At 32.9% G+C, this 10,810-nt stretch overlaps 1 long non-coding RNA gene across 1 annotated transcript; it reads right to left on the bottom strand.

Annotated features, from left to right (window-relative positions):
* Positions 1 to 7,867: 7,867 nt before the first annotated feature.
* LOC141380683 (uncharacterized) lies at positions 7,868 to 9,857 on the bottom strand. The gene is made up of 3 exons (XR_015524997.1): positions 9,750 to 9,857; positions 9,395 to 9,476; positions 7,868 to 9,281 (listed from the first exon to the last, which is right to left on the bottom strand). It is a non-coding gene; the product is annotated as an uncharacterized LOC141380683 (long non-coding RNA).
* Between the last annotated feature and the right edge of the window lie 953 nt (positions 9,858 to 10,810).

Below are 10,810 nucleotides of genomic sequence, written 5' to 3'. Positions count from 1 at the left end.
AATATATGAGGGGAAAATATTAAACAAATAATTTGAATTCGTCCAATCTTCAGATTTTAATTTATTTATTGGTTTATCTTTGGCAAAAAAGATGTATGCAAATTAGCACATTTAATGAAATAATGCCTTGTGAGCATTTTTAACATTTTACAAAATGTGAAATACAAAATAATAAATGATATCAGTCAACTATTATTTTTATTAGTTCATTTGTATTTTGGGTTCAATCTGTCCATATAGAATGCTTGACTTATAATGGCGGTGCTTATGCAGTCAAAGAGCTGATGCATTGTACGTATGCTAATGTTTATTGACACATTTATGGTTGATATTTTCTCAAGCCATTTGTTGGGTCTGGGGAGAGTAAACTGAATAAAAAGTGATTGGATCTTTGTCTCTCCTGCCACTCAAATCCCAAGTGTAGAATACTAATTTCTGCATTTGGTCCCAGAACGCAAGTCTTTTGTAATAAACTGATTCAATTATAATTAAATTCAGCACATGGGAATGTATCATTGCTGCATGAGCCATACTTTACAGTTGCAAAAATAACATTATCCAAAAAAAAACATGAGATTTATATTGAAAATAAGCTTTGAAACTTAAAAACAAACAAAAACATATGTATTGAAATGTATTTAGTCTATTATTTTATGTCTGAATGTTTCCCCCCAAATATTCTCAGTCCTTCTTTAATCTTTCCTCTCACCAGTGATCACAAGAGCTATTTTGGTTTGTTCTTTGATTCATAAACTTGTTCTGTTCCCACACCTGTGCTTCATTTAGCATGTGCACCTGAGCAGTCCTGCCAGATGTGTGTGCTCACATTTGAGATAAAATTTCTTATAATTTATGCTGGCCTGACTGAAGAGGCCTTGTATTAATAGAACATTTCTGCATTTGCACACAAGAGATCAGTTCTCTAAGTCTAATTGATCCAAAGAACTTTTAAGGTGTTAAATTCAAATGTATTTATTTATATAAAAAAAAAAAAGCTTCTAGCTTTACGGTGACATGTAGTAATTATTCTATCAATCATTCATTCATTTTCTTTTCGGTTTAGTCCCTTTATTGATGTGGAGTCTCCACAGCGGAATGAACTGCCAACTTATCCAGCATATGTTTTACACAGCAGATGCCCTTCCAGCTGCAACCCATCACTGGGAAACATCCATACACACTCATTCATACACATACACTACAACTTAGCCTATCCAATTCACCTACATATACCACATGTTTTTGGAGTTGTGGGGGAAACCGAAGCACCTGGAGTAAACCACCGCCAACACGGGGAGAACATGCAAACTCAGCACAGAAATGTCAACTGACCCAGCCAAGGCTCGAACCAGTGACCTTTTTGCTGTGAACCAGTGACCTTTTTGCCACTGCACCACCGAACTGTATGTAGTAATTGTTGTGTTTTAATTTTTTTTGCAAATGTTTCAACATTATTAAAATTAAACAATATACTAAATGTTTATAGCATATATAAATATAAAAATAGAAAAGTAAATACAAAATAAATTACAAAATTGTTTTAACTACAAAAACATTAAACAAAATAATAATGTTTGAATAAATAATTCAAAAAAATTAATGAATGAATAACTAAAATTAACAAATATACTATTGTTACCAGTTTTCTTATTTACTTCAAACCAGCTTCAAATGTAAGCACATTTTTGCTTATTTTTTTGTCAGAACACCTCGCTCTTCTGCATTTTTTTAGGTCCTTTTCTATCACAAAATGTCTTTTTCAAAAGTTAAGATTGAAAAAAATTTATTTGGCGTCGTTTAAAAATAAAATAGTAGTATAATATTAATTATATTCCCTTTATACACACATTTGTCAGCTCAATGCATCTACAATATGGTTATTACCAAAGTAATCTCACGCCAATTTGTAACTTTTTAATTTAATGGCTCATTCGTACATTTTAGTATGATTTGCTCATCCCCCAATGACAGTAGGGCTTAGGGTTGGGGTTTGAGGGCATGCCTCCTTTTAGAAATCACACATTTTCATATGAATTGAATAGTATGAATTTGTACCAGTGGCGGTTCTAGTTTAAATGGCACCCCCCACCCTCAAAAAAAAATAAAATAAATAAATAATAATAATAATATATATATATATATATATATATATATATATATATATATATATATATATATATATATATATATATATATATATATATATATATATATATATATATACATATATATATATATATATATATACATATATATATATATATATATATACATATATATATATATATATACATATATATATATATACATATATATATACATATATATATATATATATATATATATATATATATATATATATATATATATATATATTCATTTTCAGTAAATATAACACTTTATATTTATTAAAAATAAATGAAATTATTATAATTGTTATAAAATTATTATTCTAAATAAATAACAGAAAACAATCCTAAATTTAACAGAAAAACAATTTAGACACAACTGCAGTGATATACCAAGTTAACTTAAGAAATCTTTTGCATGAATACTAAATCTATAGAATTCAAAAAATGTGTTTTATAAAATTATGTTGTCTTAGACCTGACTAATGACAGAGAATTAATGTTGTATAACAACCTATTTAATATATATAACTTAAGTTTTGTTGACTTGCAACTCGCTGCATACCGACATCTCTGCATAAAAGGCTGTTACTCTGGTTTCACAGTGCATGAGTGGTGCATATTTTATCGGTGTGCATGTAAACAACAGGGGTGCATAACAGGAGCAGCAGGTGAGGTGCGCGGGAATGGTTCTCTATACACATGCGTCAGTTTCACCAGTGTTGTTTCAGTCGCACATAGAAAAGACAGCAATTGTGAATGGCCCCTAACGTATTATTCTAAGATTACTCTAAATTAATATTTGCAATAGTAAATTGTATCTCAAATCTTTTATCGGGGCACTTTTTTTCACGTTCTTCCCGTTGACGAAATAAATAAATGGTACAAAAATTATTAAATTCATAAAATGGACATAAGCAGGTTGAAGAGTAATTACAATTTATTCTTCAACCTATAATTTAGTTATACTCCTAACAGTTATATTTCAAACCAGTTGATTTAATCAAATTGACATATTAAATATTTCATGTAAAAGTAGATGCAGCCATTGGCCTGAGATTTTTAGCCATATAAACAGCTTGCTGTTGCAAACTTGTATTTTCCTATTCATGTCATTTTCCCTTGGCTTAGTCTCTATTTCAAAAGTCGCCACAGCGGAATGAACTATTAACAATTCCAGCATATGTTTTACGCAGCAGATGCCCTTCCAGCTGCAACCCAGTTTTGGAAACACCCACTTATTCACACTATGGACAATTTAGTTAATTCAATTCACTTGAAGCCCATGTCTGTAGGGGAAACCAGAACACATGGAAAAAACCCACGCCAACATGGGGAAACATGCAAACTTCACACAAATATGCCAACTGGCCCAGCTGGGACACCAACCAGCGACCTTCTTAGTGTGAGTCGACAGTGCTAACCACTGCATCATTATGTCACCGTATTTTCTTATTGTATACATGCACCGTCATACACAACTGTTTGTAGATCATAGTTTGATTATAAACTACTTTTATAATTCCTAGAGTCATTTCCCCATATACAGATAAATTGGAAGTTATAAAACAATCTCAGAAAAGAGTTTACTTCAGCATTACAGAATAAGGTCAAATAAGAAACATGTTTTAGTCCTCTACTTTCGGCGCCTCTTCAATCGGCATTTCAGTGAGATCGAAACAACCCATCTCATTCCCAACCCTAAATGGCAAAACTCCAGTGTGTGTTTATACTAACCAGAAAATATATCCAATAAATATATTCATAGTTACATTCATATTTATCTTTAGTTATTCTTGATGCAAACTAGCTTTTTTTAACTTTCTCTCGCAAGTTGTGAATCCTGTTTTACTTCCACTCTCCCAAAAATACATTTTCATCGCTCAGTACCGTCCTGTCGCATTAATGCAAAAAGGCCAGATAAAAACAGGATTACAGGTGATAAGAGAGACCTCATCGAGCCTTCAAACATCAATACGATATATCTAATATTCCCCCCAACAGCACACGGCAGACAAATATGGAGGAAAGCTGGAGGGATAAAAGAATTATTCCATTCTGAGAGTGAAATAAGCTCCTAACATTGCCAATATCCATGTAGGCGATGCGTTCGACAAACACAAATATCTAAGGAATGGGAGAGTGAGGAGACCTGGGAGAAATCTAAATAAGCCAGAGAGCTACACCTCTGAAACAAATGCTCGCAAAAAAAGATGCTGTTTCGAACCCGCTGGGATTTTCCCAGGCAGATTGTTCTGTTGTGTTTTTTGATATGCTTAGAAAACCACACCTCCCAGATGGCTTGAGATGAAGGTTGGGAGATACTATTGCTTAAGACAGATAAAACTAGTTGTGTGAGACCATCATCCCTCACCGAGAAATGCCTTATTTCCTTCTTCCCAAACAAAACAATTCTTCTCCGTTGATCTTCAATGCGCTTTAGTTGAGGCCATACATCTGAAGAAACAGCATGATTTGTTGAACACCTGAGGCATTGACGACGTTTAAAGAACAGCGCGGCATTTGGTAGATTTGATATTACAAAAGAAACACATCATTCTTTTTTGTTAGCTTTCTGAATGCGTAAAGTTCCGGTTTTTGTTCGATAAAAACGCCTGTGTTGCAGGTATTTTATTTCTCCAAGTTAAACTCTTCAGTTTGCTGAATGGGAAAGCAGCTTTTATAACTTCCAGCTTTTATGTTCCTTAAATCAACAATCGGTGGTGGATGTTTCAGCTGTGTAAGGGAGGGCAGATGCTTTGTCAAAGCCGTCAAACCTAAAGTCTGTTTGAATTACGGCAGAAATCTGTTCAGGATACATAGACAGCAAGACGTGAAAACAAATGTCCATTTTTATATAATCATAACAGCCACTCTGTAAACAATGACTAGAGATGAGTATTTGCTCTTTAAGATTTGTTTACAAATCCTGATGTTTGTGATGTCATAAAGGTCTGGATGATGACTAAAGTGAAATATTGCATTCAGATTTTTTGATGAATTGCTCTTTGATCTTTCCCTCATGATTTAAACATACAGAACAAAGTCCCTGTGAAATCATAATGATGTTTTTTTTAATGTTAGAATCAGTAGGATATCTAAAAGTTAGCGTACTCCAAAATAATCACATAATTCACGTTAGGAAGATATAAACATCCAAAGCTTGCAGTTTGTCCGCCTAAATTTCATACTTCAGTTTCACATCAAATCTTATGATCAATTAAATGCTAAAGATATAACATGTCTTTTGATATACTGTATGATCTTGAACCACTTTCACTGTTCAAAAAAGGGGGAGGAGCTACTCAGTGTCCATCCCTGTCTTTCACAAAAATGCACATTTGAGCACTTCACAAGATCTTTAAATGCATAAAAACATGCATCAGTATATTTATATATAACCATTACTTTACACAAATGAATTCTATTTTATTTTTATGATGCAATAATATGTGTCGATTTTATTGTTTTCAGAGCAGTCAAACTGTACTGAGGCAAACAGTAATTTAATAATAAAAAGTTTGGTGTAACGCGTTCCACAGTATTGCAGTATTGTATTTTATGTATTTTAGTTACATTTTTGTGGAACATAGTAATGTAATGAATTACATTTTAATTTTGTGTAATCTGGTTACAGTTACCAAAGTCAATGTAATTGTATTCCAGTTATGGTTTTAAGAAAAAAAAAATGTAAATCACGTTTTAGCAAGCGCTTTTAAATTCCTGGAGAATGCGAGCTAAAATGGTTGCTGATGAGAGTGGCTGCTTCTTTAAGTGGAAATACAGACATTACTTTGATTTCATTAAGAGTAAAAACAAAAATATTGCTGTGAAATGCAGTCTATGTCCAGTCTCTAAAGAACTTTCGGCTGCTTTTAACTCAACCAGCAACTTGTTTAAGCACTTGAATAGAAAGCATTCTATGACAATACTTGTCACCAAAGATGACACCAGCGTTTAAAAACACGGCAGCTCAACTCAGCTTAAACAGGATAAAGTTTAATTAAATTTTTTGTGCAGTCTCGGGACCGAAGGTATATTCTGAATTGAAGAGAAGCGTGGCTGCTTATAGAGCAGTTCACATGTCTTTTGCGCACATATATTGGGAGCACATATTGCGCATGCTCAAATTTCACAGGCACACCAAGTTGAAAACCGCGAGTCATGCAACAAGAATTGACCAATCAGCTTCATTTGGAATATACAAATTTAAGTTCGGAACTCGATGGGTTCGGGCTTAATTTTTATTATTTTAGACGGGGTAAATGAACAGTCATGTGATGCATTTCGATTAGCACGAGAAAGTAATCAAATCGTTTGTTACAACATTAAAATTCCTCCCTGCAAGGATGAAACAAATGATGACAGAGAAGTCAAAAAGAGTGAATTTTGACTGTGGTCAGGCCACCTGCCAGTTTAATAAGAACGATCATTTTAGCCACAAAGTGATTTCGGTGGTCGCTTATACACTGCATATTACGGTAAATCGCTAAATATCAATGTACAAGAAGCTGACAAGGAAGATGACGCGGTCACTCGCTACATTGAAACCGCTGTGATGGAAAAATGAAATAGATGATCTTGACAGGTGGAAGATGAACAAACAATCCTACCCAAAACTTGCAAAATTAGCGAGATCATTATGCATCTCGGCCAGTAGCAGCAGCAGTGAAAGGGTGTTCAGTGCTCCTCAGTGAGCGCAGAACTGCGCTAAAGCCATTTACAGTGGATTCAATAATGTTCCTTCACAAAAACACGTAGCCTAATCTTGGTGAGTAAAGGATTTTCAAATTATAATTAAATATTATTTAAACCATAAAATCATATTGTAGACAGAGTAGGCCTATACAGGCTAATGTTGGCCTTATTCTGTTATTATTCAGCTTCACCCTTGCCTTAATTCCAGACTGTGAAGAGAAGTGGCGAAACAAATCCCGCAGAGCCTTTATCTAAATTTCGTTATTGCCAATACGAATAAATAAATAGTAAATTTATAATTTATTTGAATTTAATTTGTTAAGAAAGACTTATTTTTATTAGTGTGTTGTCCAGTTTAAAGATGTAGGCCTACCTGCCTATTTAGAGTGCTAAGATGTTACGATGTTACAGAGGACTTGTTTTATTTCTTTGTTCCAACTTCTAAGCGGCCTATAGCCTAGGTTTGTTATGAATAAATGACACACATATAAAAAAACACATATAAACGACTCATTTGAATAATGTAAGGCTATAAACGAGTTCAGGCTTTTAAAAAGCTGTCAATCCAAATGTACTTGTCGGGCTCAGGCTGAATTCTGTTGGGCTCTGACCCTATCGGACTTAACTTTTATGGCCCAATTACATCTCTAATCCAGACTTAACATTGCATATCTTCGCAATGCGACTATTGCGAATGATCACTTTGCAATATCATGGCTGAAACGATATGCTTTGCAGCCCTAACATACTGTACACAGTGTAGAACCTTTAAAATCTCACTTCTCTCATTGATTTACTGACTTTTGAAATCTGTCTTTACTTCTCAGGAATAGTAGGAGGGAACTTCTTGAAAATCTCCTTGGTCAGAAAGTGTCTGCTTAGAGCATTACTGTAAATATTAATGTAAAGCAGTTTGGATTTGCTTTTCTTCACAATGTCTACTGCAAGGAAGCAAGGCCAAAACTTAAATCCTCCTCTTAATTTACTTCCAGCACACTTTCCCACTGGGACCGCCGTGAATTGAGGTTGAGACTCTGCATAATACAATATTTATATTTAATTGTTTCTTGCACTGGAAACAAAACTATGGCAACCGCAGTAAACATGTCATGTTTCATAACTCTTTAAATACATTTTAAAAAGCATTTAAGCAGAGGTCTGAATTTTTATGAGCACTTGGACGCCTTCAGAAATAGAGCTGACATTATGAGTGAATGATGTAAAGGTGATCATGGTCCTGCTTTAACCAAAGCCCTGGGAAATCTCAAAGACCTCAGGCTTTTTGTTCTATAAAACAGACACTATAAATAAAAAGAAAGGAAAATTAAATCAATAAAATCAAAGACAAAAATATGGGGAAAAAATGAAAAGTTTCTTGTTCTGTTAAACATCACTTCAGAAATATTTGAAAAGAAAAAAAACACAGGAGGATTAATAATTTTGACCTCAAATGTATATACATTAGACTGCACAACATATCAATTCAGCATCAATATCGCAGTGTGTGCTTCCGAAATAGTCACATCGCAGGATAAGCAATATGGTATTATAGTTGACTATATAGTCGATTATAATCTATGCAGGGTTTAATCATAATGAAGTAAAAGTTTATCATTTGGCATGCGTTTTTAAAGTTTTGATTTTTTTCATTCATTTTATAATTTACAGTACTTGTCAGCTTTTGTATTGTTATCAAAAATATAACTGCAAATAAATATGATCATATTCTATAATACACGTGATTTATTTATAAATGTTTATTAAATAAATATCAGCTAACACATTTAAAACAATATTTTAAGAAACTAATATAATAAACTATTAGCTTAACTTAATGAATTTTACAGCAATGTATTGTTAAATAATAATAAATGTTATTAATTATAAAAAGTAAACTATTTTCTTTGTATGCTTTTCAGTTTATTAAAAACTATTTTAATATTTTGTTAACTTTTAAATGATCATATTTACTTGAAATGAAATTTAATATGCAATGAAATATATTGAAAATAGATAGCTATAAAAACATACGTGGCCACTGGAATGTTAGAATTTACTGGATTTAAGAATTTGAGTATGTTCATTTTCATTTTATTGTATAAAGGTCTGATGTTATTAATTGAAATGTCAAACAATAAATCAAAAAATGTATTTTAAGTTTATCAGTTTGACTTTTCAGTTTACAAAAACATGTTTGAAAATAGTAATCTTAAGCAAGCATCTCCTACATTCACTCTGCGTAAAAAAGCAAGAAACAAACAAACAAAAAGAAAAAAAAGCATTTCTTCAATATGCATATTCTGACTCTGAATATACGAGTGCCGCATGGATGTTACCGACTTCTTCTGGTGCAACATTATTCATTTATTCATTGTGAAGATGTTGAACAAGAGGCCAGTCATTGTATTCTCAGAGAGCTCTTGTGTGTTTTGGCAGTGCCTGTCTTGAGTCCTGCTGCATATTTACAAAGAGCACAGCCATATGTAAATGACAAAGCAGTGCATCACACAAAAGACCCTCTCATTTCCAAACACGGGGCTTGGATTACAAGCATTTTGCTCTCTAACCTGTTTACCACTTGAGGGCTTCTGAGATGATCTTGTATGATGGGCAAATCACAATAGCTGCTCAACAGATGACGTCACAGGCCTGAATTACACACAAAATAATTATTGTTAATATTCTAGTCCCAATAATAAAAATTAAGAAAATATATTTATCTTTTTTATATCATATGCAAAACTCTTTATCCACAAACAAAATTTTCTTAAATCCTCTCCCATGACGGCATGAGGAATCTGCTAACGTTAAAAATTTGGTTAATGTTACACAAGCAAAGCACATTCGTTGACGATGTTAGTCTGACAAAAAATGAAACTCATAATCACTGAAGCTGTCAGCAAAGCGAAAATAACCACTTACATCGTTCCAGTAACTTGTTTATGATGAGAAATATCGTGTGAAAACAGTCACTCTGAGCGCACGTTTTAATTGGTTTCACCGGTTTCAACTTCTCCAGCGATTTGAGCTGTGACGCCTCTGATTGGCCATTTTGTTCCTAAAGTCAACAGAAACGTGTGTAATTGGCTATTACTATCATCAATTCTGCAAAAATAAAACGTATAAGGTTTAATTAGTTTTTCATAGTGTAATTTTATTGTGCTGAGGATTTTCTTCTCCCTTAAATTTGTGGGAAATTTTATTTATCTGGCATTTGTATACATATAGGAATTGGGTACGCTAACATTGTTCTTAGTGTATGAATGTGAATGAGTGTGTGTGGATGTTTCCCAGAGATGGGTTGCGGCTGGTAGGGCATCCGCTGCGAAAAACGTGATGGATAAGTTGGCGGTTCATTCAGCTGTGGCGACCCTGGATTAATAAAGGGACTAAGCTACAAAGAAAATGAATGAGTTATTGAATTAATATATTAGTATAATTTCCAAGGTTTAAAATACGAGAGTAGACTTGCTCTCTTTCCTTCAGTTTGCTTTTTTTTTAACAGGGCTCATATTTAAAATACATTCTGATGTATTTCATATTCATTAAACAAAATCTAAAATACAGTACAAAAATAAAATTAAAACAATTTAAAACAACACAATCTTTAAATAAATCATTAAAATAGAAATAGATTTAAAAGAATTTAATATATAAAATATAATAATTCCAAGCGTGTGTGTGTGTGTGTGTGTGTGTGTGTGTGTGTGAGAGAGAGAGAGAGAGAGAGAGAGAGAGAGAGATGTTTAAAATATGCATCATTTATTCATTCATTCATTCATTCATTAATTTATTTTCCTTTGACTTAGTCCCTTTATTCATCAGGGGTCACCACAGCCGAATGAACCGCCAACAATTCCAGCAAATGTGCGCTTATTCATGCATTATTTTTTGATTGTTACAAAACTAAAATGTAAATAATTTTTTTTAAATCACTAAGCTTTAAAAAGACCTAACAAATCATTCAAATAGCCTACCTTTGG

This window comes from Danio rerio, chromosome 24 (genome assembly GCF_052040795.2).
Source record: "Danio rerio strain M-AB ecotype USA chromosome 24, GRCz13ab, whole genome shotgun sequence".
Classification (NCBI taxonomy): Eukaryota; Metazoa; Chordata; class Actinopteri; order Cypriniformes; family Danionidae; genus Danio; species Danio rerio.
This window is presented reverse-complemented; position numbering and strand designations above follow the sequence as displayed.